At 33.5% G+C, this 11,674-nt stretch overlaps 2 non-coding genes and 1 pseudogene across 3 annotated transcripts; 2 read left to right on the forward strand and 1 right to left on the reverse strand.

The window, feature by feature from the left end:
- Nucleotides 1-533: 533 nt before the first annotated feature.
- TRNAE-CUC (transfer RNA glutamic acid (anticodon CUC)) lies at nucleotides 534-606 on the forward strand. The gene has a single exon. It is a non-coding gene; the product is annotated as a tRNA-Glu (tRNA).
- A 72-nt stretch (nucleotides 607-678) lies between these two features.
- LOC104602270 (21 kDa protein pseudogene) lies at nucleotides 679-1,994 on the reverse strand (annotated as a pseudogene). The gene has a single exon (XR_016070895.1). The product of XR_016070895.1 is annotated as a 21 kDa protein pseudogene (transcript).
- Nucleotides 1,995-5,160: 3,166 nt separating this feature from the next.
- Nucleotides 5,161-5,233, forward strand: TRNAE-UUC (transfer RNA glutamic acid (anticodon UUC)). The gene has a single exon. It is a non-coding gene; the product is annotated as a tRNA-Glu (tRNA).
- The last annotated feature ends 6,441 nt before the right edge of the window (nucleotides 5,234-11,674 follow it).

Genomic DNA, 11,674 nt, shown 5'->3' on the forward strand with positions numbered 1-11,674 from the left:
TTTTTTTTGAAAAATAAATTTACTTAAAATAAATAAAAATTTTAAATTACAAATAATGTTTTAAATATGTTTTGATATATATATATATATATATATATATATTTATTTATATACATGCATTCAATATAAATAACATTTAAATATATAAATATATAATTGGGGTCGGGACGGGGACCTCAATCTCCATCCCTGACCCCAACCCTAATCGGGGATTCCCATTAATCTCCATCTCTGTCCCCGTCCCCGCCCCACCAAAAGAATCCCCATCCCCAACCCCATCAGGTCGGGGAAGTTAGGTTCCTCGTGGTAATGGGGAAAATTTCCATTCCTAAAGATTGTGTTTGATTTGAAAGAAAAATTAATATCTTTTTCTTTCAACGATTAAACCAAACACAACCCAAGGAAATTCCTACACAGTGTATTTGATTTGAAAGACTGTATTTTATATTTCCGTTTTGTTGGGGCGGGGGGGACTAAATGATTAGTAACTGGGAAGAAATGTATAATATCTGAGAAACAACCTTTAAAGCAGATCCGTTGTAGTCTAGTTGGTTAGGATACTCGGCTCTCACCCGAGAGACCCGGGTTCGAGTCCCGGCAACGGAATGTTTTTATTCTGATCATTAAATTTATATTTTTATTCAAAGATTCTCAACAGTCAACACATTTCAACTCTTATGTACATCTCCATATATTTTTTATACAATTCATTGAAGGCTATAAATCATTTTACAGAATTACAGGTAGACCAAAGACAATTCTTGTAACAACCTTTTATCAAAAAAAAAAAAAAAGAGTTCTTTTAGCAAGCTGGGTGGGTGACAGAGATCAAAGTCGAATACATATTTGATAATTCTACAGGGGAGGGAGATCAATTCAAACCATATTAGATATTACTAAATCATTTATATATATTGAGATAGAACAGAACTCAGGGTGAGTTGGGAGTATTGGATGGCTGTATATTGTTGATTAGCGCTAAGGCGTTGCTGGTAAGCTTGGCTACATAGTCAATACTTTTGGTAATTGTATTCTTGATATTTCCATTCATGGATTTGTCTTGGAAGCCGTCCCTACATGTATCTTCATTGGTCAGAGCTGCGCTTACCCATGTCTTTATGTTACTCAGTTTTAGAGCGAAATCGGGGCCGCCCAGATGTTTCATCTCCTGCAGAGACTGCCGGAGCTCCTCCACGCAGTCGCCCATGGTCTCTACACAGTCCATCAAGGCTGCCGCTTCCCTTGGCCTAATGTCATTCACTTTCGACAAGTTCAACACTAACTTCTCAGTCGATCTCGCGCTCTTCAGGCTGACAGAGAGAGCCACTTGAGCCAATAGTTTAGGGCTCTCCTGAATGGTGCTGGCATAGGCAGAGAGGGACTCGACGCACACTTGTGGGTACAAAGTTCGTCTACATGAATTCTTGATAAACTCCGTGCTGGTTTTGGAACAGGGATTGAGTTTTGCGCCTGAGCAGCCGGTGCATGAGAAGAGAATGAAAAGGGTTACAAGAACACCACACACAGAAAATAGCCTCGAAACAGAACTGCGACGACCCTCCATCATTTGAAGCCGATCGCGAGCGGTTTTCAAGCTGAATTGTTGTGGGATGAAATTCAGTTCATGCAGGAAACGGTGCTTAATTTCCCACCCTTTTATAGGCTGTACATGTTTGAATCTGTGCCGTCTCATGCATTCGACGCAACAACTACATGGTGGGTCTCCCACACGCATCCAACAAAGGAGTTTCTCTCTCTCTCTTAGTTTGTAGTTTCCTTGTTTCGTATACTTGTGGAGACAGGATTTTAAAGCTCTCCGGGTTGAGTAGAAAACCCTAATTTGATGGAAACACATAACCCACCACCAAACCACTGTTCTTAATTATATATTCTGCAGTAAGTTCAATCCATCACCATCGTTTCCTATTAAAGAGTTTTCCTTTGAGGGCTGGAGGACCTAGACATCACATCAAATCGGATTTCCTGTCCACTACTCTCTGCCATACTCTGCCCGTCTTGAATTGCAGTCACACATCCCCATTTTCATCTATGTTTCAGATGACTGGCCATGGCCTGAGATTACTCATGATGTTAGAATTACGCCTTAAAGTAATATTATTTTTTGAGTAATTTTTTATTTGGAAATTAAAAGTTTTTTTTTCTTAGCAGAAGGAAAAGGATCTTGTAAATATGTAAGTTTTATTCGGAATTTTCTACTCACTTTTTCTACCCACTCTCAACCCGCCATGACTTGGAGCCACACATCTCTATCATGAATTGAGAGATGTTTGGATGCAATTCACGATGGGTAGAAAAAGTGAATAGAAAATCTGGGCTCTGTAAATTTATACTTTGGGACATTTATGATGAGAGGTTTTTGTTCTCCACCAGAGTTGTGATATTTTTTGTTTTTTTTTTTCTGTTCTCTACCAAAGTAGATAAAATAATTTGGTCATCAGCATACAAGATCATTGAGACACTTATAAGAAGTGAAGTAAGTAATTGAAAGGATATATCGAAAAGCATGGGTAAAAGTAAAAAAAAAAACACTGATTTAAGCATTATAATTTAACAATAGACAAAAAGAAATGGCTAAATAGGGTTCATGTAATTGAGCCCATATTTTGATGGAGGTTTTGGCTTTTGTGTACATGGATCTTATAGTGAGATTGGTTTTAGTGTCTTTTTGGAAGAATGTAGCTTTGGAGAAAAAGCTTTAACATAATACTTTGACAGTTCATTTCACTTTGGTAATTATTACTGTTGTTTCAAGTTTGATCTCTTTCTTTAATCTCCTATTACTTATTTTTTTATTCTCTCCCATGTTAAGTATGTAAATCTTGTATTCTTGTTGTTGCTAAATTTTTTTATTATTTGGGTAATTGTCAAAAACTCACCATGTCACTAACTTGATGTTAAAGAGACTAATGACTATTAATATATTACTATTTTAACTTTCATAGAAAAATATAATATATAATATATTTTAATATTTAGACATGAAAAAAAGGAAAAAGTTCAAAAAATATTTTCAAATATAAAATATATAAAAGCACAAAAATTGCAAAAAAAATATAAAAAATTATAGAAATTGCACACAAAATAAAAATTATTTTCAAGTTATAGATATAGAAATTGAAAAGCAAAATCAGAAAATAAAAATTATAAAAAAACACCAAAAATTCTAGAAAAACACAAAAATTGAAAATAAATAACAAAAAATACAGGAAATTTTATAGATTGTAGAAAGTAGAAAAAGGTAAAAAAAATAGAAAAAAGTAAAAAGAAAACAGAAATTATAAAAAACATTAGAAATTATAACAAAACACTAAAAATGTAAAAAAAAAGAAAATTGAAAAATGAAAAAGACCCTTTTCCTCTAACTCGCCATTCAAGGGTGATTTGGTCATAAAAATTGTTATTTATGCTGATGTGGACACCTCTGCTAAAAAACATTAACGGTGCACTAACAGAAGGTGAGTTTAGGAAAATAAAAGCTTACTGACATGGTGAGTTTTAGACGTTTTGAAAAGTTGTGGTGAGTTTAAAAGAAATGCTGAAAACTCATGGTGGGTTTTAGACAATTTTCCTTATTATTTTTCTATTTATTGCTATTTAGTGGTCACATTTAGTAAGTAAATTACCATTTTGTTGAAATAGAAAGTGCTAATTAATATGGTTTTAAAACACAACCATCCTTTCTTATCCACGAATGAACACTAGATGCAAATAGATTGGAACGGATTCCGATGAGAGCATATCTGAATCCAATCAGACAGTACAAATAGTAGATCCAATCTGATCTGACACAAACACTGATTCAAACTTGAATCAGTTAATAATGTCAAATACCCGAATATGATCTGCTCCGATTTAATTTCTAAAAAAGTTTAAAAATATAACAATTATTTATATAAAGAAAGACAAAAATATAAATATTTTCTTCAACTATTTTCATCAAAATGATAAAAATGTAATATAAATATATTTATAAATAAATAAATAAATAACACACACATCACCACCACATTCTTCAACTGTTTGAATCAGATCATTTTGAATTGGATAGGGGTGATTTGAATTCGATCTGATTTTCAATGAATCCTATTACCCAATCCGAAAATCTGATAGAAAGAACACCCAAATCTGACAAAATAGGATTAGATCAGATCTAGTTCATTTGTACCCTTAATGAGCGCCACCTTATTGGTCACACGGAGTAAGTATAAGCATTTTGGTAGCATGTCCTATAAACATGTACAAAGTGACTGTTTAGGTTCGAGCTTAACCCACATAGAAAGCTTATAAACCAAGTATGACAAAAAAATATAGTCTAAATCAGCCATCAATCAGTCATCGGCTTGAATTTAAATAATTAATTGAGCTTATGTTGATATTCGAACTCGATAAGAATCAAACTTGAATCTAGACTCATATATTCTTATCTTATATCAATTGATAAGATATTAACTTAATCCAACCCAATCCAATATAAATTTATTACAGATGGACCAGGCCTAATCTAATTTAATAAATGTTTTGAATCAAATTAATCCAATCCAATATGTTTTATTGGTCCGTCTAATCCGTCTAAATTGATTTTGAACTGAATGGGGTCCAATCCAAAACCGGTCCATTATTGACACCCTTAGGACTAGGAGTTGGGGTTGCGCACTTCCCACACTAATGAAACAACAACCAGTGTGACCCATCTAATGCCACCAAGGTCTGTAAATGGTTTCTTTTTATTTTTTGTCCAAACCCAAATTCAGATTCAATGCAATTAAGGAGATCTAAATTCAATTAGTATATTCTTATTCTTTCAAAATTAATTTATACTATTAGTAGAAGCTTTTGAACATTGTTGGTTAAACTATATCGAGTTTTACAATAATGTTTAAGCTACTAATTAATGGGTTCGTATCCGTTTTTGCTCGGTTCTATTGATGAGCTGAAAATCGGATTGAAAGAGTATCATCTCTATTATATCCCTTTTCCTGCATGCATATGATCGTGCTGAGTGTTGTATATGCTCATTCTATCAATTTTAGGTGTTAGGGCCATCTAATCATAGTTTCTGGTCCACTACGTAAATTAGATAAGTTTATTTTAGAGATGCTATTCTACTAAGTGAAAGGATCAATCTTATATAATAACAAATCCATTGTAGTCTAGTTGGTTAGGATACTCGGCTTTCACCCGAGAGACCCGGGTTCGACTCCCGGCAATGGAATAGGATTTTGCTTAATTTTAAAAAATTTTATTAACTCTTGAACTGGTAGGGATAAATATTAAATAAATAGATCACGCACAAATGTATTACTTCAATTCATTCATACAGATATAACTAGTAAAAAGGGCAATGCACGTGACAGGTTGTCATGAAAATACTTAATGAATGGAAAAAAAAAATACTTACATTACCTCTAGACCCCAACCTATAGACTAAACCCAAAAACCCTAATAAGTCTTATCTTTCTCTCTCTCTCATTCCTCTTCTCACTTCTTCTCTTTCAAATCTCAAGCACCAGTAGTGGCAGCAGTGAGTCCTCTTTCTCTCTCTCAGACGTGAACTGATTCCTCTTTTCACTGTCAAAATCGCATCTCACCACGAACTGAGCACCGGCTAGGGAATCCTCTCTCTCTCTCTCTCTCTCTCACACACACACACACACACAGACGCGAACTCAGCACCGGTGAACATAGTCACCGGCGGTGAGTTCTTCTGTTAGGTCAGGCTTCAGGCTCGGGCCCGGGCTTCAGGCTTTTTATTAGGGCCGGGATTGGGCCCATGTTATAGGCCCATTGGTTGGGTCGGGCTCGGGCTCGAGCCTAACAAAATAATGTTTATGAAGACTAAAAACCTAGCCCGAGCCCGGCCCGGCCCATGAACAGGTCTACTCATGACAAATTTCAAAATAGGACATTGAACCAAATTTGAACAAGAACATTAATAAATTTGACATGAAATAAATAGGGAGAAAATGACTGCAAACCACGTCAGAAATTAAATTTTCAACCCCCTCCTAATCTATTAATAGCCCCCCTATAAACCACATCCTACCTGTGAATTTGGCATCAGTCTTTTTGAGGAGACCAACCGGTTGAGAGGAAAGGTAATGCTGGACTATTAATGCCCTCAATTTTCAAATTTGCCCTGAGGTAATGTAAGTATTTATATCCATTCAGTCCACCCCTACGTGGAGCTACTAGTAGATTAGGGGTGGACTGAAGATGAATCCGATTTGTGAGAGAGAGGGACTCCTTTCTCTAAGAGATAACTGTTGGACCAAGAGAGGAACAGTAGATGTGACAGTAATAAAGGACAATAATACCCTCCATATGCTCACTATCTGGTTAGAGTAAATGAGATACTAAAAGTGGATCAGATTTAGGGCGAAGTAGGAGATGAAACAGAGTAGTAGGAGACTTTGTGGGAGACAAAGGTCTTTTTTCGGTTTGAGAGAAACCGTTTGGGTGAGGGAGAAAGTGCTACAGTGAGTTAGAAAAATGATAATCATGTCCTTCATTTGCTCACTACGTGGTTAGACAAATAGGGGTAGTAAAGGTCCAATGAAATTTTCAGAAAATGGGCTATTCGTTCTTTTAATAATAGTATAGATATTGTAATTTTACTTCTTAGGTAACAACTAACGATTCCAAACTGCCCTACCCATTCTCAAACCTGTCTATGTATCCCTGATTCCAAACTCGTCTTAAATCCATCTAACTTTTTCTCTCAATTTCCCAAACCCGTTAAACCCATCCCATTCCTTAAACCCCTTGACCAAACATTTTCTACTAAAAAAAAAATTTCTTAATGCTTATAGAGTGACTTAAACCCGAATCAATTAATGATAGCACCAAGTCTCTTAACACTACTTTAAGCCACTAAGCCATCTCACCTTTTATGTTATTTAATGAAATAAAATAGATTTTATTAACTTTTGTGTTCATGTATATGATTAAAAGAAATACATGTTTATGTTATTTAATGAAAACAATCAATACATGTATATGATTAACAATTCCAACTAAAAATTAAAAGAATTAATATTTAAAATTATCACTTTATAACTAAATGAAATAAACAATCTATGAAATCCAAATTTACATAAAATGATGATTTTAATACCAAGAAATTTATACAAATAAAATATTAATAATAGAATAATTATCTTAGTACTTAAAATTTATAAATTTGTGCATGAAATATAATATAATATGTTCATATTTATGCATCCTGGGTATTGGGTATTGGATACCCTAAAGTCAAAACCCAAACCCTATAGGGTTTTAATCTAAAAATCCAAACCTATCCCAAACCCTATAGGGTTTTGATAAACGGGTCCTATTAGGGTCGGGGCGGGTCGGATACTCGAAAGTTCCCACGAAATTGTCATCCCTAATCAGGGAGAGCTGGCTTGGCCCGAAGAAAAGCTTCTCAACCAAGGCCATTGATGTGATGGTGTTGTTGGTCAGCTGGGCTACTCTCACAATACTATTCTTAATTGTGTTCTTGATTGCCCCCTTCAAGCCTTCATACATGTATCTTTTTCAGTTCGGATTAGGTAGGCACGTTGCCTACGGTCAAAAAGATTAATACCCACTTTTGACAGTTGTCAAAATATTTATAAGTGTTCATTTAACGTGCTTACTTTACTTTATTGTGCTTACGGTCTACCACATAGGGGTGTCAATTGGACTAGATTTGGTCCAGCCCGATCCAGTTCAATGTGTGTGCATTACAAATGGACTAGGTCCAATGCAATCCAATGAATAATTTGGACCATTTTGGACCGGTCCAATTCAATGTTCGGATCATCCAATTTGTTCAAATTCATTTTAATTTAGATTGGTTTCAACCCAAACCTGGTCCATTAACACTTATATTCTTATCTTATATCAATGAATCGGATATTGGCTTAATCCAACCAAATCCAATATAATTTTTTTACGGACGGACCAGGTACAATCCAATCTAATAAATATTTTGGACTGGATTGGTCCAGTCCACTATGTCTTTTTGGTTTGTCCAATTTGTCCAAATTGATTTTGACAAGCTTCATAGTTGTCCAGTCCAAAACTGGTCCAATTTGTCCAAATTTGTCCAAATGGACTTTGTCCAGTCCAAAACTGGTCCATTGACACCCTTATTGCCACACACATCGTTGAATCTCAGTCACAACGTCACTCACAATATTAACACAGACCTTCATAGTTGCTGCTGCTTTAAGTGTGATGTTTTGGGTTTTGACAAGCTTAGCAATGTATTTGAAGTCTATCTCGCAATGTTAAGGAAAACAGTGAGGGGCACTATGCTAGCATAGGCAGAGAGAAAGAGAGAGAGAGAGAGAGGACATAGAGCTTCGGACACAAAGTTACCTTACATAAAGTCTAAATGAACTGATGGGTACATATTGTTATTCTAAATGGGGCCACTCAAACTTGGAGGAGAAGCTCTGAGGTGCGTATGAAGATACTGTCTTTAGAACGTTATTTGCCCTCACTCAGTTTCACTGAGTTTGTTGTTGGGTTATAGGCAAATCCGTTCCCAGTATACAAGAGAGCCTTGGACAAGAATCTACAACCAATAAAGTTGAAGAGTCTCTGAAGAAACCTTCTATGAGACAGTAGCAAACCAGACTGAGAGAGAGAGAGAGAGAAAGTGATTTTTGAAAATTGTTTTGTGTGTGCAAATGTTTGATTTGTGCTCCTTAAATAATCTTTGAAGATTCATGAAGGTGGTGGTTCAGAAAAGGCTTTTTGAATAGTCACAATTTCAAAATTGTGATTGTTAGAAGGTAGTTAACTTTTAATGGTGCCTCTTGATCACACCTGATCGAGTCATGGTCGTTGATCTCATCAACGGTCAACCTCACATCAAAAGTCAAAGCCTTCATTTGCGAGCTAAGCGGGTGCGAGCAAAGTGCGCCTCTAAAGCGCCTCATTGCGCCGTGCACACGCGCAGTAGAAAGTCTCCATACTCTCATCTCTTTATCTAAAACCTCCATACTTAAAACCCAAAACAAAACTTGTAATTTTCCAATGTGAGACAAGTTAAAAACTATTTTAGTAAGAAAAAAAAACTATATCTCACCAATGATCAAGAGAATATGCCTCTTCAACCACCAAGCCACTTACCACATTTTGATAATAAAAGAAATATACTAACATTTATTAACATTAAAGTCTAGTAGTCTACATACAACCTAAATAAACAATATATATTAAGATTCAACAACTCCAACTATAAATTAAAAGTAATAAATTTTAAAATTAGTATTTTATGAACAATGGAATAAATAATTTATCAAATCTACATATATACCAAAAATTGATTTTTAATTTCAAGAAGTTTATACAAATAAAATCATTATTAATAGAATAATTATTTTAATACTAAAAATTTATAAATTTGCACATTATATGTATATTCAAATTTTATAAATTATTAAATAATATTTTAACTTGCATTAAATAATAATGTTTTTACTATTTAAAAAATAAAAAATATTATTTACAAAATATTTGAGAATAAAACATAAATTGAATTGGTCAGTTACACTAATCCACATTTATATAAAAATAAAATAATTTTTTATTTTAGAAATTTTATCAAATAAAAATATTAATAATGGAATAATGATTTAGTAATTAAAATTTATGAATTTTCATATGATATATATCTTCAAAATTTTAATAGATTTGATATATTTTAAGTTAAGATTATATATTTTTTATAAATTATTTATTAATACTTTACTTTACATTTTATAATAACATATTTTTTTTAAATATGGAAATAACATATTAATTTTTTATAATAACATATTTTTTTGAGAATTGATTTTTTTTGTTGATTTTTTGTTGATGTTAAAAAATAAAAATAGTAAAATAGAAATATTGATATAGTAATTCAAATAGAATATTTGCATATGTTTTGTGCCTTGGACTTTAATAGAAAATAAAATAATAATGGCTTTTTGCATGTATTAATTTCTAATAATCTATGTAATATGTCTTAGATTCTTGATCGATGCACTATCAATAAAATTGCATAATATCTATGCATCTCGCTATATTAGTTGTAATATATTTCTTTGTATATACCATTAAAATATAAAGCTCCTTTGTATTTATATATTATTTATAATTATTTTGACATTAAACTTTAATATTTTTAATATATTTATAGAATTTATGTGCATTTCCCTAGCGTATCCAAACATTTCTATATTTTTCGTCCGTATTCATGCGTTTCCTAAACTTATCTATATCTGAATTGTCAGATAGATACAATACCCGATACCGATACTTCAATCCTTGGATATAGGTCTAATTAATAGCGATCCAGTAGAGACACTTCCGATCAGTTGTCGTCTCTTGATTTTCTCTTAAGGAATTGGAATGCTTCACAGGTCATCAACTTCAATCGAGATAAACTCTATGGATTTTTCTTTTTTCTTTTTTTTTTATCAGAATTTCTCTTTGTTTAATTATATTAATTATCCGGATCCTGAAGTCCCAAAACTAGTGTTCACATTGTTGATCACGACGTTGATTCTTTGACCCATCTATTATTCATTTTACCAATTAGTGTCAATCCTATATCTGATGGCACCATTGTCCATTGCCTAATTAATCAAGGTCCAGACGTCCAGTTGAATATTAGATATTTTCTTCAATTGTATCTCAACTCTAACTACTTGTCAGAAAGAAAAAAATAAATCCAGATTCAGGAAAATGGGGTCACAGACATAACGTTGATGGTTTGGTTTTTCCCCAATAAACCAAGTGGACACGGGCACTTGGAGTTGGAAATCTATAATGTTGATGATTAGAAATTTATAATGCATATTAGAAATTTATAATGTTGATGGTTTGGTTTTTCCCCAATAATGTTGGAGTTGGTTTTTCCCCAGACATAACGTTGATGATTAGAAATTTATAATGCATATAAGAATTGGATTGGAATCTATGTAAATTAAGGAACCATTAACTTTCTACTCTTCACCGAAGGGATCAAAACTCCCAATATAAGCATTTGTTACAATTTTACTCTCAAACCATATATCCCATTGAATGCTGTTATTTTCCCATGTTCTATTCAATTTCTGAACCCCACCCATGTTCTCTTCAAACTATATAATCATATTTAATTTATACCACTTGACCAAGGGCGTCATAATCTTTTGTTTGGTTTTTATTTTTTCTTTTGAAAATTTAACTTCCTAGTTTTTATAAAAAATTTTGAATGTTCGATGAGGTGACTTTCACATCCACCATAAAAATTAAAACCCAAGTAATTATACAAAAATGTAGGAGCCAAATAATTATTGACGGAAGGTGATGTTCAGATTTCAGAATTTGAAAAAAAGGGATGTAAAAATTATAACTAATAGTTTTAAACAAGGTTTTCAAAACCGGACCGGACCGAACGGTTGGATTGGAAAAACCGGGAACCGGTCAGGTGATAGGTTCTGTTTTTTCCAAAAACCGGATTTCCCTCCAAAACGGTTGACTTTGGTCAGCGAACCTCCGAACCGGGAGGTTAATCGTTCAAACGGTTTTGACCGTTTTTTATTTTTTTGTCAAAATGGGTTGAGTGTTCGGTTTAAATGGTCAGACCGTTCAACCCGGTAACCGGACCCCTGACCGGTTTTAAAAACCA

Source organism: Nelumbo nucifera, chromosome 1, assembly GCF_055504915.1.
Source record: "Nelumbo nucifera cultivar China Antique chromosome 1, China Antique-T2T, whole genome shotgun sequence".
In the NCBI taxonomy this organism is placed as follows: domain Eukaryota; kingdom Viridiplantae; phylum Streptophyta; class Magnoliopsida; order Proteales; family Nelumbonaceae; genus Nelumbo; species Nelumbo nucifera.